General features: G+C 33.6%; 1 long non-coding RNA gene across 27 annotated transcripts in view; it reads left to right on the top strand.

The window, feature by feature from the left end:
• Window positions 1-26,161, top strand: part of LOC116248574 (uncharacterized) — a 67,402-nt gene that overhangs the window by 18,641 nt on the left and 22,600 nt on the right. The window lies entirely within an intron of this gene.

Raw genomic sequence — 26,161 nt, forward strand, 5'->3', positions numbered from 1 at the left:
TCACTGATTAAAGTTCAACAATTTTGAGATCGGATAAGGCCACCGATAGAAGTTCAACAAATTTTCAAATCAAATAAGCCCCTTGATCGAGGTTGAACAATTTGATCAAATAAGACCGCCGATCAAAGTTCAACAATTTTTAGAACAGATCAGACCACCAATCGAAGATGAACAATTTTTCGATCAGATATGACAACTGATCGAAGTTAAACAATTTTCAGATCAATTAAGACCACAGATCAAAGTTCAACAATTTTCAGATCAGTTAAGGCCACCGATCGAAGTTCCCACTGATCGAAGCTCAACAATTTGATCAGATAAGACCACTGATCGAAGTTCAACAATTTTCAGAACATATCAGACCATTGATCAAAGTTCAACAATTTGATCAAATAAGACCACTGATCGAACCACTGAACAAAGTTCAACAATTTTCAGATCATGTTAGACCACTGATTGAAGTTCAATAATTTTTAGATCAGACAAGACCGCTGATCGAAGTACAACAATTTTAGGATTCGATAAGACCACTAGTCGAAGTTCAACAATTTTCGTATTAGTTAAGACTACTGATCAAAGGCCAACAATTTTCAGATCAAATAATGCCACCGATTGAAGTTCAACAAATTTTCAAATCAGATATGCCCACTGATTGAAAACCAACAATTTGATCAGATAAGACCACTGATCGATGTTCAACAATTTTCCGATTAGATCATACCACTGATCAAAGTTCAATAATTTTTAGATCAGATAAGACCACTGATCAAAGTTCAACAATTTTTATATCAGATCAGACCACTGATCAAAGTTCAACAATTTTCAGATCATACCACAGATTGAAGTTCAACAATTTTTCAATCAGATAGGAAAATTGATCGAAGTTCATCAATTTTTAGATCAGTTAAGACCACTGATTAAAGTTCAACAATTTTGAGATCGGATAAGGCCACCGATAGAAGTTCAACAAATTTTCAAATCAAATAAGCCCCTTGATCAAGGTTGAACAATTTGATCAAATAAGACCACCGATCAAAGTTCAACAATTTTTAGAACAGATCAGACCTCCAATCGAAGATGAACAATTTTTCGATCAGATATGACAACTGATCGAAGTTGAACAATTTTCAGATCAATTAAGACCACTGATCAAAGTTCAACAATTTTCAGATCAGATAAGGCCACCGATCGAAGTTCCCACTGATCGAAGCTCAACAATTTGATCAGATAAGACCACTGATCGAAGTTTAACAATTTTCAGAACATATCAGACCATTGATCAAAGTTCAACAATTTGATCAAATAAGACGACTGATCGAACCACTGAACAAAGTTCAACAATTTTCAGATCATGTTAGACCACTGATTGAAGTTGAAAAATTTTTAGATCATGTTAGACCACTGATCGAACCACTGAACAAAGTTCAACAATTTTCAGATCATGTTAGACCACTGATTGAAGTTCAATAATTTTTAGATCAGACAAGACCGCTGATCGAACTTCAACAATTTTAGGATTCGATAAGACCACTAGTCGAAGTTCAACAATTTTCGTATTAGTTAAGAATACTGATCAAAGGACAACAATTTTCAGATCAAATAAGGCCACCGATTGAAGTTCAACAAATTTTCAAATCAGATATGCCCACTGATTGAAAACCAACAATTTGATCAGATAAGACCACTGATCGATGTTCAACAATTTTCAGATTAGATCATATCACTGATCAAAGTTCAATAATTTTTAGATCAGATAAGACCACTGATCAAAGTTTAACAATTTTTATATCAGATCAAACCACTGATCAAAGTTCAACAATTTTCGCATCATACCACTGATTGAAGTTCAACAATTTTTCAATCAGATAGGAAAATTGATCGAAGTTCAACAATTTTTAGATCAGTTAAGATCACTGATTAAAGTTCAACAATTTTGAGATCGGATAAGGCCACCGATAGAAGTTCAACAAATTTTCAAATCAAATAAGCCCCTTGATCGTGGTTGAACAATTTGATCAAATAAGACCGCCGATCAAAGTTCAACAATTTTTAGAACAGATCAGACCACCAATCGAAGATGAACAATTTTTCGATCAGATATGACAACTGATCGAAGTTAAACAATTTTCAGATCAGTTAAGGCCACCGATCGACGTTCCCACTGATCGAAGCTCAACAATTTGATCAGATAAGACCACTGATCGAAGTTCAACAATTTTCAGAACATATCAGACCATTGATCAAAGTTCAACAATTTGATCAAATAAGACCACTGATCGAACCACTGAACAAAGTTCAACAATTTTCAGATCATGTTAGACCACTGATTGAAGTTCAATAATTTTTTGATCAGACAAGACCGCTGATCGAAGTTCAACAATTTTAGGATTCGATAAGACCACTAGTCGAAGTTCAACAATTTTCGTATTAGTTAAGACTACTGATCAAAGGCCAACAATTTTCAGATCAAATAATGCCACCGATTGAAGTTCAACAAATTTTCAAATCAGATATGCCCACTGATTGAAAACCAACAATTTGATCAGATAAGACCACTGATCGATGTTCAACAATTTTCAGATTAGATCGTATCACTGATCAAAGTTCAATAATTTTTAGATCAGATAAGACCACTGATCAAAGTTCAACAATTTTTATATCAGATCAAACCACTGATCAAAGTTCAACAATTTTCGCATCATACCACTGATTGAAGTTTAACAATTTTTCAATCAGATAGGAAAATTGATCGAAGTTCAACAATTTTTAGATCAGTTAAGATCACTGATTAAAGTTCAACAATTTTGAGATCGGATAAGGCCACCGATAGAAGTTCAACAAATTTTCAAATCAAATAAGCCCCTTGATCGAGGTTGAACAATTTGATCAAATAAGACCGCCGATCAAAGTTCAACAATTTTTAGAACAGATCAGACCACCAATCGAAGATGAACAATTTTTCGATCAGATATGACAACTGATCGAAGTTAAACAATTTTCAGATCAATTAAGACCACAGATCAAAGTTCAACAATTTTCAGATCAGTTAAGGCCACCGATCGAAGTTCCCACTGATCGAAGCTCAACAATTTGATCAGATAAGACCACTGATCGAAGTTCAACAATTTTCAGAACATATCAGACCATTGATCAAAGTTCAACAATTTGATCAAATAAGACCACTGATCGAACCACTGAACAAAGTTCAACAATTTTCAGATCATGTTAGACCACTGATTGAAGTTCAATAATTTTTAGATCAGACAAGACCGCTGATCGAAGTACAACAATTTTAGGATTCGATAAGACCACTAGTCGAAGTTCAACAATTTTCGTATTAGTTAAGACTACTGATCAAAGGCCAACAATTTTCAGATCAAATAATGCCACCGATTGAAGTTCAACAAATTTTCAAATCAGATATGCCCACTGATTGAAAACCAACAATTTGATCAGATAAGACCACTGATCGATGTTCAACAATTTTTCGATTAGATCATACCACTGATCAAAGTTCAATAATTTTTAGATCAGATAAGACCACTGATCAAAGTTCAACAATTTTTAGATCAGATCAGACCACTGATCAAAGTTCAACAATTTTCAGATCATACCACTGATTGAAGTTCAACAATTTTTCAATCAGATAGGAAAATTGATCGAAGTTCAACAATTTTTATATCAGTTAAGACGACTGATTAAAGTTCAACAATTTTCAGATCGGATAAGGCCACCGATCGAAGTTCAACAAATTTTCAAATCATATAAGCCTCTTGATCGAAGTTCAACAATTTGATCAAATAAGACCACCGATCAAAGTTCAACAATTTTTCGATCAGATATGACAACTGATCGAAGTTAAACAATTTTTCAGATCAGATATGACAACTGATCGAAGTTAAACAATTTTCAGATCAATTAAGACCACTGATCAAAGTTCAACAATTTTCAGATCAGATAAGGCCACCGATCGAAGTTCCCACTGATCGAAGCTCAACAATTTGATCAGATAAGACCACTGATCGAAGTTCAACAATTTTCAGAACATATCAGACCATTGATCAAAGTTCAACAATTTGATCAAATAAGACCACTGATCGAACCACTGAACAAAGTTGAACAATTTTCAGATCATGTTATACCACTGATTGAAGTTCAATAATTTTTAGATCAGACAAGACCGCTGATCGAAGTTCAATAATTTTAGGATTCGATAAGACCACTAGTCGAAGTTCAACAATTTTCGTATTAGTTAAGACTACTGATCAAAGGTCAACAATTTTCAGATCAAATAAGGCCACCAATTGAAGTTCAACAAATTTTCAAATCAGATATGCCACTGATTGAAATTCAAAAATTTGATCAGATAAGACCACTGATCGATGTTCAACAATTTTCAGATTAGATCATACGACTGATCAAAGTTCAATAATTTTTAGATCAGATAAGACCACTGATCAAAGTTCAACAATTTTTAGATCAGATCAGACCACTGATGAAAGTTCAACAATTTTCAAATCATGTTAGAAGACCACAAATTGAAGTTCAACAATTTTTCAATCAGATATGAAAATTGATCGAAGTTTAACAAATTTTCAAGTCAGACTAGACCCCTGATCGAAGCTCAACAATTTGATCAGATAAGACCACTGATTGAAGTTCAACAATTTTTAGAACAAATCGGACCATTGATCAAAGTTTAGCAATTTGATCAGATAAGACCTCTGATCGAAGTTCAACAATTTTCAGAACAGATCATACCACTGATCAAAGTCCAACAATTTGATCAGATAAGACCATTGTTCGAGGTTCAATAATTTTTAGTTCAGATCAGACCACTGACCAAAGTTCAACAATTTTCAGATCAGGTTGGACCACTGATTGAAGTTGAACAATTTTTAGATCAAATATTGCAACTGATCGAAGTTCAACATTTTTGCGATCATATTTGACAACTGATCGAAGTTCAACAATTTTCAGATCTGTTAAGACCACTGATCAATATTCAACAATTTTCAGATCAAATAAGACCACTGATTGAAGTTCAACAAATTTTCAAATCAGATATGCCTAGTGATGGAAGCTCAACAATTTTCAGATTAGATCGTATCACTGATCAAAGTTCAATAATTTTTAGATCAGATAAGACCACTGATCAAAGTTCAACAATTTTTATATCAGATCAAACCACTGATCAAAGTTCAACAATTTTCACATCATACCACTGATTGAAGTTCAACAATTTTTCAATCAGATAGGAAAATTGATCGAAGTTCAACAATTTTTAGATCAGTTAAGACCACTGATTAAAGTTCAACAATTTTCAGATCGGATAAGGCCACCGATCGAAGTTCAACAATTTTTCGATCAGATATGACAACTGATCGAAGTTAAACAATTTTCAGATCAATTAAGACCACCGATCAAAGTTCAACAATTTTTCGATCAGATATGACAACTGATCGAAGTTAAACAATTTTCAGATCAATTAAGACCACTGATCAAAGTTCAACAATTTTCAGATCAGATAAGGCCATCGATCGAAGTTCCCACTGATCGAAGCTCAACAATTTGATCAGATAAGACCACTGATCGAAGTTCAACAATTTTCAGAACATATCAGACCATTGATCAAAGTTCAACAATGTCATCAAATAAGACCACTGATCGAACCACTGAACAAAGTTCAACAATTTTCAGATGATGTTAGACCACTGATTGAAGTTCAATAATTTTTAGATCAGACAAGACCGCTGATCGAAGTTCAACAATTTTAGGATTCGATAAGACCACTAGTCGAAGTTCAACAATTTTCGTATTAGTTAAGACTACTGATCAAAGGTCAACAATTTTCAGATCAAATAAGGCCACCGATTGAAGTTCAACAAATTTTCAAATCAGATATGCCCACTGATTGAAAACCAACAATTTGATCAGATAAGACCACTGATCGATGTTCAACAATTTTCCGATTAGATCGTATCACTGATCAAAGATCAATAATTTTTAGATCAGATAAGACCACTAATCAAAGTTCAATAATTTTTAGATCAGATCAGATCACTAATCAAAGTTCAACAATTTTCAGATCATACCACTGATTGAAGTTCAACAATTTTTCAATCAGATAGGAAAATTGATCGAAGTTCAACAATTTTTAGATCAGTTAAGACCACTGATTAAAGTTCAACAATTTTCAGATCGGATAAGGCCACCGATAGAAGTTCAACAAATTTTCAAATCATATAAGCCCCTTGATCGAAGTTCAACAATTTTATCAAATAAGACCACCGATCAAAGTTCAACAATTTTTCGATCAGATATGACAACTGATCGAAGATGAACAATTTTTCAGATCAGATATGACAACTGATCGAAGTTAAACAATTTTCAGATCAATTAAGACCACTGATCAAAGTTCAACAATTTTCAGATCAGATAAGGCCACCGATCGAAGTTCCCACTGATCACAATTTGATCAGATAAGACCACTGATCAAAGTTCAACAATTTTCAGAACATATCAAACCATTGATCAAAGTTCAACAATTTGATCAAATACGACCACTGATCGAACCACTGAACAAAGTTCAACAATTTTTAGAACAGATCAGACCACCAATCGAAGATGAACAATTTTTAGATCAGATATGACAACTGATCGAAGTTAAACAATTTTCAGATCAATTAAGACCACTGATCAAAGTTCAACAATTTTCAGATCAGATAAGGCCACCGATCGAAGTTCCCACTGATCGAAGCTCAACAATTTGATCAGATAAGACCACTGATCGAAGTTCAATAATTTTTAGATCAGATAAGACCACTGATCAAAGTTCAATAATTTTTAGATCAGATAAGACCACTGATCAAAGTTCAGCAATTTTTATATCAGATCAAACCATTGATCAAAGTTCAACAATTTTCACATCATACCACTGATTGAAGTTCAACAATTTCTCAATCAGATAGGAAAATTGATCGAAGTTCAACAATTTTTAGATCAGTTAAGACCACTGCTTAAAGTTCAACAATTTTCAGATCGGATAAGGCCACCGATAGAAGTTCAACAAATTTTCAAATCATATAAGCCCCTTGATCGAAGTTCAACAATTTGATCAAATAAGACCACCGATCAAAGTTCAACAATTTTTCGATCAGATATGACAACTGATCGAAGATGAACAATTTTTCAGATCAGATATGACAACTGATCGAAGTTAAACAATTTTCAGATCAATTAAGACCACTGATCAAAGTTCAACAATTTTCAGATCAGATAAGGCCACCGATCGAAGTTCCCACTGATCACAATTTGATCAGATAAGACCACTGATCAAAGTTCAACAATTTTCAGAACATATCAGACCATTGATCAAAGTTCAACAATTTGATCAAATACGACCACTGATCGAACCACTGAACAAAGTTCAACAATTTTTAGAACAGATCAGACCACCAATCGAAGATGAACAATTTTTAGATCAGATATGACAACTGATCGAAGTTAAACAATTTTCAGATCAATTAAGACCACTGATCAAAGTTCAACAATTTTCAGATCAGATAAGGCCACCGATCGAAGTTCCCACTGATCGAAGCTCAACAATTTGATCAGATAAGACCACTGATCGAAGTTCAATAATTTTTAGATCAGATAAGACCACTGATCAAAGTTCCATAATTTTTAGATCAGATAAGACCACTGATCAAAGTTCAACAATTTTTATATCAGATCAAACCATTGATCAAAGTTCAACAATTTTCACATCATACCACTGATTGAAGTTCAACAATTTCTCAATCAGATAGGAAAATTGATCAAAGTTCAACAATTTTTAGATCAGTTAAGACCACTGATTAAAGTTCAACAATTTTCAGATCGGATAAGGCCACCGATCGAAGTTCAACAAATTTTCAAATCAAATAAGCCCCTTGATCGAAGTTCAACGATTTGATCAAATAAGACCACCGATCGAAGTTCGACAAATTTTCGATCAGATATGACAACTGATCGAAGTTAAACAATTTTCAGATCAATTAAGACCACTGATCAAAGTTCAACAATTTTCAGATCAGATAAGGCCACCGATCGAAGTTCCCACTGATCGAAGCTCAACAATTTGATCAGATAAGACCACTGATCGAAGTTCAACAATTTTCAGAACATATCAGACCATTGATCAAAGTTCAACAATTTCATCAAATAAGACCACTGATCAAACCACTGAACAAAGTTCAACAATTTTCAGATGATGTTAGACCACTGATTGAAGTTCAATAATTTTTAGATCAGCCAAGACCGCTGATCGAAGTTCAACAATTTTATGATTTGATAAGACCACTAGTCGAAGTTCAACAATTTTCGTATTAGTTAAGACTACTGATCAAAGGTCAACAATTTTCAAATCAAATAAGGCCACCGATTGAAGTTCAACAAATTTTCAAATCAGATATGCCCACTGATTGAAAACCAACAATTTGATAAGATAAGACCACTGATCGATATTCAACAATTTTCAGATTAGATCGTATCACTGATCAAAGTTCAATAATTTTTAGATCAGATAAGACCACTGATCAAAGTTCAACAATTTTTATATCAGATCAAACCACTGATCAAAGTTCAACAATTTTCACATCATACCACTGATTGAAGTTCAACAATTTCTCAATCAGATAGGAAAATTGATCGAAGTTCAACAATTTTTAGATCAGTTAAGACCACTGATTAAAGTTCAACAATTTTCAGATCGGATAAGGCCACCGATCGAAGTTCAACAAATTTTCAAATCAAATAAGCCCCGTGATCGAAGTTCAACGATTTGATCAAATAAGACCACCGATCGAAGTTCGACAAATTTTCGATCAGATATGACAACTGATCGAAGTTAAACAATTTTCAGATCAATTAAGACCACTGATCAAAGTTCAACAATTTTCAGATCAGATAAGGCCACCGATCGAAGTTCCCACTGATCGAAGCTCAACAATTTGATCAGATAAGACCACTGATCGAAGTTCAACAATTTTCAGAACATATCAGACCACCGATCAAAGTTCAACAATTTTTCGATCAGATATGACAACTGATCGAAGATGAACAATTTTTCAGATCAGATATGACAACTGATCGAAGTTAAACAATTTTCAGATCAATTAAGACCACTGATCAAAGTTCAACAATTTTCAGATCAGATAAGGCCACCGATCGAAGTTCCCACTGATCACAATTTGATCAGATAAGACCACTGATCAAAGTTCAACAATTTTCAGAACATATCAGACCATTGATCAAAGTTCAACAATTTGATCAAATACGACCACTGATCGAACCACTGAACAAAGTTCAACAATTTTTAGAACAGATCAGACCACCAATCGAAGATGAACAATTTTTAGATCAGATATGACAACTGATCGAAGTTAAACAATTTTCAGATCAATTAAGACCACTGATCAAAGTTCAACAATTTTCAGATCAGATAAGGCCACCGATCGAAGTTCCCACTGATCGAAGCTCAACAATTTGATCAGATAAGACCACTGATCGAAGTTCAATAATTTTTAGATCAGATAAGACCACTGATCAAAGTTCAATAATTTTTAGATCAGATCATACCACTGATCGAAGCTCAACAATTTGATCAGATAAGACCACTGATCGAAGTTTAACAATTTTCAGAACATATCAGACCATTGATCAAAGTTCAACAATTTGATCAAATAAGACGACTGATCGAACCACTGAACAAAGTTCAACAATTTTCAGATCATGTTAGACCACTGATTGAAGTTGAAAAATTTTTAGATCATGTTAGACCACTGATCGAACCACTGAACAAAGTTCAACAATTTTCAGATCATGTTAGACCACTGATTGAAGTTCAATAATTTTTAGATCAGACAAGACCGCTGATCGAAGTTCAACAATTTTAGGATTCGATAAGACCACTAGTCGAAGTTCAACAATTTTCGTATTAGTTAAGACTACTGATCAAAGGTCAACAATTTTCAGATCAAATAAGGCCACCGATTGAAGTTCAACAAATTTTCAAATCAGATATGCCCACTGATTGAAAACCAACAATTTGATCAGATAAGACCACTGATCGATGTTCAACAATTTTCCGATTAGATCGTATCACTGATCAAAGATCAATAATTTTTAGATCAGATAAGACCACTGATCAAAGTTCAATAATTTTTAGATCAGATCAGATCACTAATCAAAGTTCAACAATTTTCAGATCATACCACTGATTGAAGTTCAACAATTTTTCAATCAGATAGGAAAATTGATCGAAGTTCAACAATTTTTAGATCAGTTAAGACCACTGATTAAAGTTCAACAATTTTCAGATCGGATAAGGCCACCGATAGAAGTTCAACAAATTTTCAAATCATATAAGCCCCTTGATCGAAGTTCAACAATTTGATCAAATAAGACCACCGATCAAAGTTCAACAATTTTTCGATCAGATATGACAACTGATCGAAGATGAACAATTTTTCAGATCAGATATGACAACTGATCGAAGTTAAACAATTTTCAGATCAATTAAGACCACTGATCAAAGTTCAACAATTTTCAGATCAGATAAGGCCACCGATCGAAGTTCCCACTGATCACAATTTGATCAGATAAGACCACTGATCAAAGTTCAACAATTTTCAGAACATATCAGACCATTGATCAAAGTTCAACAATTTGATCAAATACGACCACTGATCGAACCACTGAACAAAGTTCAACAATTTTTAGAACAGATCAGACCACCAATCGAAGATGAACAATTTTTAGATCAGATATGACAACTGATCGAAGTTAAACAATTTTCAGATCAATTAAGACCACTGATCAAAGTTCAACAATTTTCAGATCAGATAAGGCCACCGATCGAAGTTCCCACTGATCGAAGCTCAACAATTTGATCAGATAGGACCACTGATCGAAGTTCAATAATTTTTAGATCAGATAAGACCACTGATCAAAGTTCAATAATTTTTAGATCAGATAAGACCACTGATCAAAGTTCAACAATTTTTATATCAGATCAAACCATTGATCAAAGTTCAACAATTTTCACATCATACCACTGATTGAAGTTCAACAATTTCTCAATCAGATAGGAAAATTGATCGAAGTTCAACAATTTTTAGATCAGTTAGGACCACTGCTTAAAGTTCAACAATTTTCAGATCGGATAAGGCCACCGATCGAAGTTCAACAAATTTTCAAATCAAATAAGCCCCTTGATCGAAGTTCAACGATTTGATCAAATAAGACCACCGATCGAAGTTCGACAAATTTTCGATCAGATATGACAACTGATCGAAGTTAAACAATTTTCAGATCAATTAAGACCACTGATCAAAGTTCAACAATTTTCAGATCAGATAAGGCCACCGATCGAAGTTCCCACTGATCGAAGCTCAACAATTTGATCAGATAAGACCACTGATCGAAGTTCAACAATTTTCAGAACATATCAGACCATTGATCAAAGTTCAACAATTTCATCAAATAAGACCACTGATCAAACCACTGAACAAAGTTCAACAATTTTCAGATGATGTTAGACCACTGATTGAAGTTCAATAATTTTTAGATCAGCCAAGACCGCTGATCGAAGTTCAACAATTTTAGGATTTGATAAGACCACTAGTCGAAGTTCAACAATTTTCGTATTAGTTAAGACTACTGATCAAAGGTCAACAATTTTCAAATCAAATAAGGCCACCGATTGAAGTTCAACAAATTTTCAAATCAGATATGCCCACTGATTGAAAACCAACAATTTGATAAGATAAGACCACTGATCGATATTCAACAATTTTCAGATTAGATCGTATCACTGATCAAAGTTCAATAATTTTTAGATCAGATAAGACCACTGGTCAAAGTTCAACAATTTTTATATCAGATCAAACCACTGATCAAAGTTCAACAATTTTCACATCATACCACTGATTGAAGTTCAACAATTTCTCAATCAGATAGGAAAATTGATCGAAGTTCAACAATTTTTAGATCAGTTAAGACCACTGATTAAAGTTCAACAATTTTCAGATCGGATAAGGCCACCGATCGAAGTTCAACAAATTTTCAAATCAAATAAGCCCCTTGATCGAAGTTCAACGATTTGATCAAATAAGACCACCGATCGAAGTTCGACAAATTTTCGATCAGATATGACAACTGATCGAAGTTAAACAATTTTCAGATCAATTAAGACCACTGATCAAAGTTCAACAATTTTCAGATCAGATAAGGCCACCGATCGAAGTTCCCACTGATCGAAGCTCAACAATTTGATCAGATAAGACCACTGATCGAAGTTCAACAATTTTCAGAACATATCAGACCATTGATCAAAGTTCAACAATTTCATCAAATAAGACCACTGATCGAACCACTGAACAAAGTTCAACAATTTTCAGATCATGTTAGACCACTGATTGAAGTTCAATAATTTTTAGATCAGACAAGACCGCTGATCGAAGTTCAACAATTTTAGGATTCGATAAGACCACTAGTCGAAGTTCAACAATTTTCGTATTAGTGAAGACTACTGATCAAAGGTCAACAATTTTCAGATCAAATAAGGCCACCGATTGAAGTTCAACAAATTTTCAAATCAGATATGCCCACTGATTGAAAACCAACAATTTGATCAGATAAGACCAAGGCCACCGATTGAAGTTCAACAAATTTTCAAATCAGATATGCCCACTGATTGAAAACCAACAATTTGATCAGATAAGACCACTGATCGATGTTCAACAATTTTCAGATTAGATCGTATCACTGATCAAAGTTCAATAATTTTTAGATCAGATAAGACCACTGATCAAAGTTCAACAATTTTTATATCAGATCAAACCATTGATCAAAGTTCAACAATTTTCACATCATACCACTGATTGAAGTTCAACAATTTCTCAATCAGATAGGAAAATTGATCGAAGTTCAACAATTTTTAGATCAGTTAGGACCACTGATTAAAGTTCAACAATTTTCAGATTAGATAAGGCCACCGATCGAAGTTCAACAAATTTTCAAATCAAATATGCCCCTTGATCGAAGTTCAACGATTTGATCAAATAAGACCACCGATCGAAGTTCGACAAATTTTCGATCAGATATGACAACTGATCGAAGTTAAACAATTTTCAGATCAATTAAGACCACTGATCAAAGTTCAACAATTTTCAGATCAGATAAGGCCACCGATCGAAGTTCCCACTGATCGAAGCTCAACAATTTGATCAGATAAGACCACTGATCGAAGTTCAACAATTTTCAGAACATATCAGACCATTGATCAAAGTTCAACAATTTCATCAAATAAGACCTCTGATCGAACCACTGAACAAAGTTCAACAATTTTCAGATGATGTTAGACCACTGATTGAAGTTCAATAATTTTTAGATCAGCCAAGTCCGCTGATCGAAGTTCAACAATTTTAGGATTTGATAAGACCACTAGTCGAAGTTCAACAATTTTCGTATTAGTGAAGACTACTGATCAAAGGTCAACAATTTTCAGATCAAATAAGGCCACCGATTGAAGTTCAACAAATTTTCAAATCAGATATGCCCACTGATTGAAAACCAACAATTTGATCAGATAAGACCACTGGTCGATGTTCAACAATTTTCAGATTAGATCGTATCACTGATCAAAGTTCAATAATTTTTAGATCAGATAAGACCACTGATCAAAGTTCAACAATTTTTATATCAGATCAAACCATTGATCAAAGTTCAACAATTTTCACATCATACCACTGATTGAAGTTCAACAATTTCTCAATCAGATAGGAAAATTGATCGAAGTTCAACAATTTTTAGATCAGTTAGGACCACTGATTAAAGTTCAACAATTTTCAGATCGGATAAGGCCACCGATCGAAGTTCAACAAATTTTCAAATCAAATAAGCCCCTTGATCGAAGTTCAACGATTTGATCAAATAAGACCACCGATCGAAGTTCGACAAATTTTCGATCAGATATGACAACTGATCGAAGTTAAACAATTTTCAGATCAATTAAGACCACTGATCAAAGTTCAACAATTTTCAGATCAGATAAGGCCACCGATCGAAGTTCCCACTGATCGAAGCTCAACAATTTGATCAGATAAGACCACTGATCGAAGTTCAACAATTTTCAGAACATATCAGACCATTGATCAAAGTTCAACAATTTCATCAAATAAGACCACTAGTCGAAGTTCAACAATTTTAGGATTTGATAAGACCACTAGTCGAAGTTCAACAATTTTCGTATTAGTTAAGACTACTGATCAAAGGTAAACAATTTTCAGATCAAATAAGGCATCCGATTGAAGTTCAACAAATTTTCAAATCAGATATGCCCACTGATTGAAAACCAACAATTTGATCAGATAAGACCACTGGTCGATGTTCAACAATTTTCAGATTAGATCGTATCACTGATCAAAGTTCAATAATTTTTAGATCAGATAAGACCACTGATCAAAGTTCAACAATTTTTATATCAGATCAGACCACTCATCAAAGTTCAACAATTTTCACATCATTCCGCTGATTGAAGTTCAACAATTTTTCAATCAGATAGGAAAATTGATCGAAGTTCAACAATTTTTAGATCAGTTAAGACCACTGATTGAAGTTCAACAATTTTCAGATCAGATAAGGCCACCGATCGAAGTTCAACAAATTTTCAAATCAAATAAGCCCCTTGATCGAAGTTCAACAATTTGATCAAATAAGACCACCGATCAAATAAGACCACCGATCAAAGTTCAACAATCAGATAGGGCCACCGATCGAAGTTCAACAATTTTTAGATCAGTTAGGACCACTGATTAAAGTTCAACAATTTTTCGATCAGATAAGACCACCGATCAAAGTTAAACAATTTTTCGATCAGATATGACAACTGATCGAAGTTAAACAATTTTCAGATCAATTAAGACAACTGATCAAAGTTAAACAATTTTCAGATCAGATAAGGCCACCGATCGAAGTTCAACAATTTTCAGATCAGATAAAGCTACCGATCGAAGTTCCCACTGATCGAAGCTCAACAATTTGATCAGATAAGACCACTGATCGAAGTTCAACAATTTTCAGAACATATCAGACCATTGATCAAAGTTCGACAATTTTTCAATCAGATAGGAAAATTGATCGAAGTTCAACAATTTTTAGATCAGTTAGGACCACTGATTAAAGTTCAACAATTTTTCGATCAGATAAGACCACCGATCAAAGTTAAACAATTTTTCGATCAGATATGACAACTGATCGAAGTTAAACAATTTTCAGATCAATTAAGACCACCGATCAAAGTTCAACAATTTTTCGATCAGATATGACAACTGATCGAAGTTAAACAATTTTCAGATCAATTAAGACCACTGATCAAAGTTCAAGAATTTTCAGATCAGATAAGGCCACCGATCGAAGTTCCCACTGATCGAAGCTCAACAATTTGATCAGATAAGACCACTGATCGAAGTTCAACAATTTTCAGAACATATCAGACCATTGATCAAAGTTCAACAATTTCATCAAATAAGACCACTGATCGAACCACTGAACAAAGTTCAACAATTTTCAGATGATGTTAGACCACTGATTGAAGTTCAATTATTTTTAGATCAGACAAGACCGCTGATCGAAGTTCAACAATTTTAGGATTCGATAAGACCACTAGTCGAAGTTCAACAATTTTCGTATTAGTGAAGACTACTGATCAAAGGTCAACAATTTTCAGATCAAATAAGGCCACCGATTGAAGTTCAACAAATTTTCAAATCAGATATGCCCACTGATTGAAAACCAACAATTTGATCAGATAAGACCACTGATCGATGTTCAACAACTTTCAGATTAGATCGTATCACTGATCAAAGTTCAATAATTTTTAGATCAGATAAGACCACTGATCAAAGTTAAACAATTTTTATATCAGATCGAACCATTGATCAAAGTTCAACAATTTTCACATCATACCACTGATTGAAGTTCAACAATTTCTCAATTAGATAGGAAAATTGATCGAAGTTCAACAATTTTTAGATCAGTTAGGACCACTGATCAAAGTTCAATAATTTTCAGATCGGATAAGGCCACCGATCGAAGTTCAACAAATTTTCAAATCAAATAAGCCCCTTGATCGAAGTTCAACGATTTGATCAAATAAGACCACCGATCGAAGTTCGACAAATTTTCGATCAGATATGACAACTGATCGAAGTTAAACAATTTTCAGATCAATTAAGACCACTGATCAAAGTTAAACAATTTTCAGATCAGATAAGGCCACCGATCGAAGTTCCCACTGATCGAAGCTCAACAATTTGATCAGATAAGACCACTGATCGAAGTTCAACAATTTTCAGAACATATCAGACCATTGATCAAAGTTCAACAATTTCATCAAATAAGACCACTGATCAAACCACTGAACAAAGTTCAACAATTTTCAGATGATGTTAGACCACTGATTGAAGTTCAATAATTTTTAGATCAGACAAGACCGCTGATCGAAGTTCAACAATTTTTGGATTCGATAAGACCACTAGTCGAAGTTCAACAATTTTCGTATTAGTGAAGACTACTGATCAAAGGTCAACAATTTTCAGATCAAATAAGGCCACCGATTGAAGTTAAACAAATTTTCAAATCAGATATGCCCACTGATTGAAAACCAACAATTTGATCAGATAAGACCACTCATCGATGTTCAACAATTTTCAGATTAGATCGTATCACTGATCAAAGTTCAATAATTTTTAGATCAGATAAGACCACTGATCAAAGTTCAACAATTTTTATATCAGATCAAACCACTGATCAAAGTTCAACAATTTTCGCATCATACCACTGATTGAAGTTCAACAATTTTTCAATCAGATAGGAAAATTGATCGAAGTTCAACAATTTTTAGCTCAGTTAGGACCACTGATTAAAGTTCAGCAATTTTTCGATCAAATAAGACCACCGATGAAAGTTCAACAATTTTTCGATCAGATATGACAACTGATCGAAGTTAAACAATTTTCAGATCAATTAAGACCACCGATCAAAGTTCAACAATTTTTTGATCAGATATGACAACTGATCGAAGTTAAACAATTTTCAGATCAATTAAGATCAACTATTTTCAGATCAAATAAGGCCACCGATTGAAGTTCAACAAATTTTCAAATCAGATATGCCCACTGATTGAAAACCAACAATTTGATCAGATAAGACCACTGATCGAAGACCAACAATTTTCAGATTAGATCGTATCACTGATCAAAGTTCAATAATTTTTAGATCAGATAAGACCACTGATCAAAGTTCAACAATTTTTATATCAGATCAAACCCTTGATCAAAGTTCAACAATTTTCACATCATACCACTGATTGAAGTTCAACAATTTCTCAATCAGATAGGAAAATTGATCGAAGTTCAACAATTTTTAGATCAGTTAAGACCACTGATTAAAGTTCAACAATTTTCAGATCGGATAAGGCCACCGATCGAAGTTCAACAAATTTTCAAATCAAAAAAGCCCCTTGATCGAAGTTCAGATAAGGCCACCGATCGAAGTTCCCACTGATCGAAGCTCAACAGTTTGATCAGATAAGACCACTGATCGAAGTTCAACAATTTTCAGAACATATTAGACCATTGATCAAAGTTCAACAATTTCATCAAATAAGACCACTGATCGAACCACTGAACAAAGTTCAACAATTTTCAGATGATGTTAGACCACTGATTGAAGTTCAATAATTTTTAGATCAGCCAAGACCGCTGATCGAAGTTCCACAATTTTAGGATTTGATAAGACCACTAGTCGAAGTTTAACAATTTTCGTATTAGTGAAGACTACTGATCAAAGGTCAACAATTTTCAGATCAAATAAGGCCACCGATTGAAGTTCAACAAATTTTCAAATCAGATATGCCCACTAATTGAAAACCAACAATTTGATCAGATAAGGCCACTGATCGATGTTCAACAATTTTCAAATTAGATCGTATCACTGATCAAAGTTCAATAATTTTTAGATCAGATAAGACCACTGATCAAAGTTCAACAATTTTTATATCAGATCAGACCACTGATCAAAGTTCAACAATTTTCACATCATACCACTGATTGAAGTTCAACAATTTTTCAATCAGATACGAAAACAATTTGATCAGATAAGACCACTGATCGAAGTTCAACAATTTTCAGAACATATCAGACCATTGATCAAAGTTCGACAATTTTTCAATCAGATAGGAAAATTGATCGAAGTTCAACAATTTTTAGATCAGTTAGGACCACTGATTAAAGTTCAACAATTTTTCGATCAGATAAGACCACCGATCAAAGTTCAACAATTTTTCGATCAGATATGACAACTGATCGAAGTTAAACAATTTTCAGATCAATTAAGACCACCGATCAAAGTTCAACAATTTTTCGATCAGATATGACAACAGATCGAAGTTAAACAATTTTCAGATCAATTAAGACCACTGATCAAAGTTAAACAATTTTCAGATCAGATAAGGCCACCGATCGAAGTTCCCACTGATCGAAGCTCAACAATTTGATCAGATAAGACCACTGATCGAAGTTCAACAATTTTCAGAACATATCAGACCATTGATCAAAGTTCAACAATTTCATCAAATAAGACCACTGATCAAACCACTGAACAAAGTTCAACAATTTTCAGATGATGTTAGACCACTGATTGAAGTTCAATAATTTTTAGATCAGACAAGACCGCTGATCGAAGTTCAACAATTTTTGGATTCGATAAGACCACTAGTCGAAGTTCAACAATTTTCGTATTAGTGAAGACTACTGATCAAAGGTCAACAATTTTCAGATCAAATAAGGCCACCGATTGAAGTTAAACAAATTTTCAAATCAGATATGCCCACTGATTGAAAACCAACAATTTGATCAGATAAGACCACTCATCGATGTTCAACAATTTTCAGATTAGATCGTATCACTGATCAAAGTTCAATAATTTTTAGATCAGATAAGACCACTGATCAAAGTTCAACAATTTTTATATCAGATCAAACCACTGATCAAAGTTCAACAATTTTCGCATCATACCACTGATTGAAGTTCAACAATTTTTCAATCAGATAGGAAAATTGATCGAAGTTCAACAATTTTTAGCTCAGTTAGGACCACTGATTAAAGTTCAGCAATTTTTCGATCAAATAAGACCACCGATGAAAGTTCAACAATTTTTCGATCAGATATGACAACTGATCGAAGTTAAACAATTTTCAGATCAATTAAGACCACCGATCAAAGTTCAACAATTTTTTGATCAGATATGACAACTGATCGAAGTTAAACAATTTTCAGATCAATTAAGATCAACTATTTTCAGATCAAATAAGGCCACCGATTGAAGTTCAACAAATTTTCAAATCAGATATGCCCACTGATTGAAAACCAACAATTTGATCAGATAAGACCACTGATCGAAGACCAACAATTTTCAGATTAGATCGTATCACTGATCAAAGTTCAATAATTTTTAGATCAGATAAGACCACTGATCAAAGTTCAACAATTTTTATATCAGATCAAACCCTTGATCAAAGTTCAACAATTTTCACATCATACCACTGATTGAAGTTCAACAATTTTTCAATCAGATAGGAAAATTGATCGAAGTTCAACAATTTTTAGATCAGTTACGACCACTGATTAAAGTTCAACAATTTTGAGATCGGATAAGACCACTGATTGAAGTTCAACAATTTTCAGATCAGATAAGGCCACCGATCGAAGTTCAACAAATTTTCAAATCAAATAAGCCCCTTGATCGAAGTTCAACGATTTGATCAAATAAGACCACGGATCAAAGTTCGACAATTTTTCGATCAGATATGACAACTGATCGAAGTTAAACAATTTTTAGATCAATTAAGACCACTGATCAAAGTTCAACAATTTTCAGATCAGATAAGGCCACCGATCGAAGTTCCCACTGATCGAAGCTCAACAATTTGATCAGATAAGACCACTGATCGAAGTTCAACAATTTTCAGAACATATCAGACCATTGATCAAAGTTCAACAATTTCATCAAATAAGACAACTGATCGAACCACTGAACAAAGTTCAACAATTTTCAGATGATGTTAGACCACTGATTGAAGTTCAATAATTTTTAGATCAGACAAGACCGCTGGTCGAAGTTCAACAATTTTAGGATTTGATAAGACCACTAGTCGAAGTTTAACAATTTTCGTATTAGTTAAGACTACTGATCAAAGGTCAACAATTTTCAAATCAAATAAGGCCACCGATTGAAGTTCAACAAATTTTCAAATCAGATATGCCCATTGATTGAAAACCAACAATTTGATAAGATAAGACCACTGATCGATATTCAACAATTATCAGATTAGATCGTATCACTGATCAAAGTTGAATAATTTTTAGATCAGATAAGACCACTGATCAAAGTTCAACAATTTTTATATCAGATCAGACCACTGATCAAAGTTCAACAATTTTCACATCATACCACTGATTGAAGTTCAACAATTTTTCAATCAGATAGGAAAATTGATCGAAGTTCAACAATTTTTAGATCAGTTAAGACCACTGATTAAAGTTCAACAATTTTCAGATCGGATAAGGCCACCGATCGAAGTTCAACAAATTTTCAAATCAAATAAGCCCCTTGATCTAAGTTCAACGATTTGATCAAATAAGACCACCGATGAAAGTTCAACAATTTTTCGATCAGATATGACAACTGATCGAAGTTAAACAATTTTCAAATCAATTAAGACCACTGATCAAAGTTCAACAATTTTCAGATCAGATAAGGCCACCGATCGAAGTTCCCACTGATCGAAGCTCAACAATTTGATCAGATAAGACCACTGATCGAAGTTCAACAATTTTCAGAACATATCAGACCATTGATCAAAGTTCAACAATTTCATCAAATAAGACCACTGATCGAACCACTGAACAAAGTTCAACAATTTTCAGATGATGTTAGACCACTGATTGAAGTTCAATAATTTTTAGATCAGCCAAGACCGCTGATCGAAGTTCAACAATTTTAGGATTTGATAAGACCACTAGTCGAAGTTCAACAATTTTCGTATTAGTTAAGACTACTGATCAAAGGTCAACAATTTTCAGATCACATAAGGCCTCCGATTGAAGTTCAACAAATTTTCAAATCAGATATGCCCACTGATTGAAAACCAACAATTTGATCAGATAAGACCACTGGTCGATGTTCAACAATTTTCAGATTAGATCGTATCACTGATCAAAGTTCAATAATTTTTAGATGAGATAAGACCACTGATCAAAGTTCAACAATTTTTATATCAAATCAGACTACTGATCAAAGTTCAACAATTTTCACATCATTCCACTGATTGAAGTTCAACAAATTTTCAATCAGATAGGAAAATTGATCGAAGTTCAACAATTTTTAGATCAGTTAAGACCACTGATTAAAGTTCAACAATTTTCAAATCAGATAAGGCCACCGATCGAAGTTCAACAAATTTTCAAATCAAATAAGCCCCTTGATCGAAGTTCAACGATTTGATCAAATAAGACCACCGATCAAAGTTGGACAATTTTTCGATCAGATATGACAACTGATCGAAGTTAAACAATTTTCAGATCAATTAAGACCACTGATCAAAGTTCAACAATTTTTAGATCAGATAAGGCCACCGATCGAAGTTCAACAATTTTCAAATCAGATAAGGCCACCGATCGAAGTTCCCACTGATCGAAGCTCAACAATTTGATCAGATAAGACCACTGATCGAAGTTCAACAATTTTCAGAACATATCAGACCATTGATCAAAGTTCAACAATTTCATCAAATAAGACCACTGATCGAACCACTGAACAAAGTTCAACAATTTTCAGATGATGTTAGACCACTGATTGAAGTTCAATAATTTTTAGATCAGACAAGACCGCTGATCAAAGTTCAACAATTTTAGGATTCGATAAGACCACTAGTCGAAGTTTAACAATTTTCGTATTAGTGAAGACTACTGATCAAAGGTCAACAATTTTCAGATCAAATAAGGCCACCGATTGAAGTTCAACAAATTTTCAAATCAGATATGCCCACTGATTGAAAACCAACAATTTGATAAGATAAGACCACTGATCGATGTTCAACAATTTTCAGATTAGATCGTATCACTGATCAAAGTTCTATAATTTTTAGATCAGATAAGACCACTGATCAAAGTTCAACAATTTTCACATCATACCACTGATTGAAGTTCAACAATTTCTCAATCAGATAGGAAAATTGATCGAAGTTCAACAATTTTTAGATCAGTTAGGACCACTGATTAAAGTTCAACAATTTTCAGATCGGATAAGGCCACCGATCGAAGTTCAACAAATTTTCAAATCAAAAAAGCCCCTTGATCGAAGTTCAACGATTTGATCAAATAAGACCACCGATCAAAGTTCAACAATTTTTCGATCAGATATGACAACTGATCGAAGTTAAACAATTTTCAGATCAATTAAGACCATTGATCAAAGTTCAACAATTTTCAGATCAGATAAAGCCACCGATCGAAGTTCCCACTGATCGAAGCTCAACAATTTGATCAGATAAGACCACTGATCGAAGTTCAACAATTTTCAGAACATATCAGACCATTGATCAAAGTTCAACAATTTCATCAAATAAGACCACTGATCGAACCACTCAACAAAGTTCAACAATTTTCATATGATGTTAGACCACTGATTGAAGTTCAATAATTTTTAGATCAGCCAAGACCGCTGATCGAAGTTCAACAATTTTAGGATTTGATAAGACCACTAGTCGAAGTTCAACAATTTTCGTATTAGTTAAGACTACTGATCAAAGGTCAACAATTTTCAGATCAAATAAGGCCTCCGATTGAAGTTCAACAAATTTTCAAATCAGATATGCCCACTGATTGAAAACCAACAATTTGATCAGATAAGACCACTGGTCGATGTTCAACAATTTTCAGATTAGATCGTATCACTGATCAAAGTTAAATAATTTTTAGATGAGATAAGACCACTGATCAAAGTTCAACAATTTTTATATCAGATCAAACCACTGATCAAAGTTCAACAATTTTCACATCATACCACTGATTGAAGTTCAACAATTTCTCAATCAGATAGGAAAATTGATCGAAGTTCAACAATTTTTAGATCAGTTAAGACCACTGATTAAAGTTCAACAATTTTCAGATCAGATAAGGCCACCGATCGAAGTTCAACAAATTTTCAAATCAAATAAGCCCCTTGATCGAAGTTCAACAATTTGATCAAATAAGACCACCGATCAAAGTTGGACAATTTTTCGATCAGATATGACAACTGATCGAAGTTAAACAATTTTCAGATCAATTAAGACCACTGATCAAAGTTCAACAATTTTCAGATCAGATAAGGCCACCGATCGAAGTTCAACAATTTTCAGATCAGATAAGGCCACCGATCGAAGTTCCCACTGATCGAAGCTCAACAATTTGATCAGATAAGACCACTGATCGAAGTTCAACAATTTTCAGAACATATCAGACCATTGATCAAAGTTCAACAATTTCATCAAATAAGACCACTGATCGAACCACTGAACAAAGTTCAACAATTTTCAGATGATGTTAGACCACTGATTGAAGTTCAATAATTTTTAGATCAGACAAGACCGCTGATCGAAGTTCAACAATTTTAGGATTCGATAAGACCACTAGTCGAAGTTCAACAATTTTCGTATTAGTGAAGACTACTGATCAAAGGTCAACAATTTTCAGATCAAATAAGGCCACCGATTGAAGTTCAACAAATTTTCAAATCAGATATGCCCACTGATTGAAAACCAACAATTTGATCAGATAAGACCACTGATCGATGTTCAACAATTTTCAGATTAGATCGTATCACTGATCAAAGTTCAATAATTTTTAGACCAGATAAGACCACTCATCAAAGTTCAACAATTTTTATATCAGATCATACCACTGATCAAAGTTCAACAATTTTCGCATCATACTACTGATTGAAGTTCAACAATTTTTCAATCAAATAGGAAAATTGATCGAAGTTCAACAATTTTTAGATCAGATCAAACCACTGATCAAAGTTCAACAATTTTCGCATCATACCACTGATTGAAGTTCAACAATTTTTCAATCAGATAGGAAAATTGATCGAAGTTCAACAATTTTTATATCAGTTAGGACCACTGATTAAAGTTCAACAATTTTTCGATCAAATAAGACCACCGATCAAAGTTCAACAATTTTTCGATCAGATATGACAACTGATCGAAGTTAAACAATTTTCAGATCAATTAAGACCACTGATCAAAGTTCAACAATTTTCAGATCAATTAAGACCACTGATCAAAGTTCAACAATTTTTAGATCAGATCAAACCACTGATCAAAGTTCAACAATTTTCGCATCATACCACTGATTGAAGTTCAACAATTTTTCAATCAGATAGGAAAATTGATCGAAGTTCAACAATTTTTAGATCAGTTAGGACCACTGATTAAAGTTCAAGAATTTTTCGATCAAATAAGACCACCGATCAAAGTTCAACAATTTTTCGATCAGATATGACAACTGATCGAAGTTAAACAATTTTCAGATCAATTAAGACCACCGATCAAAGTTCAACAATTTTTCGATCAGATATGACAACTGATCGAAGTTAAACAATTTTCAGATCAATTAAGACCACTGATCAAAGTTCAACAATTTTCAGATCAGATAAGGCCACCGATCGAAGTTCCCACTGATCGAAGCTCAACAATTTGATCAGATAAGACCACTGATCGAAGTTCAACAATTTTCAGAACATATCAGACCATTGATCAAAGTTCAACAATTTCATCAAATAAGACGACTGATCGAACCACTGAACAAAGTTCAACAATTTTCAGATGATGTTAGACCACTGATTGAAGTTCAATAATTTTTAGATCAGACAAGACCGCTGATCGAAGTTCAACAATTTTAGGATTCGATAAGGCCACTAGTCGAAGTTCAACAATTTTCGTATTAGTTAAGACTACTCATCAAAGGTCAACAATTTTCAGATCAAATAAGGCCACCGATTGAAGTTCAACAAATTTTCAAATCAGATATGCCCACTGATTGAAAACCAACAATTTGATAAGATAAGACCACTGATCGATGTTCAACAATTTTCAGATTAGATCGTATCACTGATCAAAGTTCTATAATTTTTAGATCAGATAAGACCACTGATCAAAGTTCAACAATTTTCACATCATACCACTGATTGAAGTTCAACAATTTCTCAATCAGATAGGAAAATTGATCGAAGTTCAACAATTTTTAGATCAGTTAGGACCACTGATTAAAGTTCAACAATTTTCAGATCGGATAAGGCCACCGATCGAAGTTCAACAAATTTTCAAATCAAAAAAGCCCCTTGATCGAAGTTCAACGATTTGATCAAATAAGACCACCGATCAAGGTTCAACAATTTTTCGATCAGATATGACAACTGATCGAAGTTAAACAATTTTCAGATCAATTAAGACCATTGATCAAAGTTCAACAATTTTCAGATCAGATAAAGCCACCGATCGAAGTTCCCACTGATCGAAGTTCAACAATTTTCAGAACATATCAGACCATTGATCAAAGTTCAACAATTTCATCAAATAAGACCACTGATCGAACCACTGAACAAAGTTCAACAATTTTCAGATGATGTTAGACCACTGATTGAAGTTCAATAATTTTTAGATCAGACAAGACCGCTGATCGAAGTTCAACAATTTTCGTATTAGTTAAGACTACTGATCAAAGGTCAACAATTTTCAGATCAAATAAGGCCACCGATTGAAGTTCAACAAATTTTCAAATCAGATATGCCCACTGATTGAAATCCAACAATTTGATCAGATAAGACCACTGATCGATGTTCAACAATTTTCAGATTAGATCGTATCACTGATCAAAGTTCGATAATTTTTAGATTAGATAAGATCACTGATCAAAGTTCAACAATTTTTATTTCAGTTTTCACATCATACCACTGATTGAAGTTCAACAATTTTTCAATCAGAAAGGAAAATTGATCCAAGTTCAACAAT

This window comes from Nymphaea colorata, chromosome 2 (genome assembly GCF_008831285.2).
Source record: "Nymphaea colorata isolate Beijing-Zhang1983 chromosome 2, ASM883128v2, whole genome shotgun sequence".
Classification (NCBI taxonomy): Eukaryota; Viridiplantae; Streptophyta; class Magnoliopsida; order Nymphaeales; family Nymphaeaceae; genus Nymphaea; species Nymphaea colorata.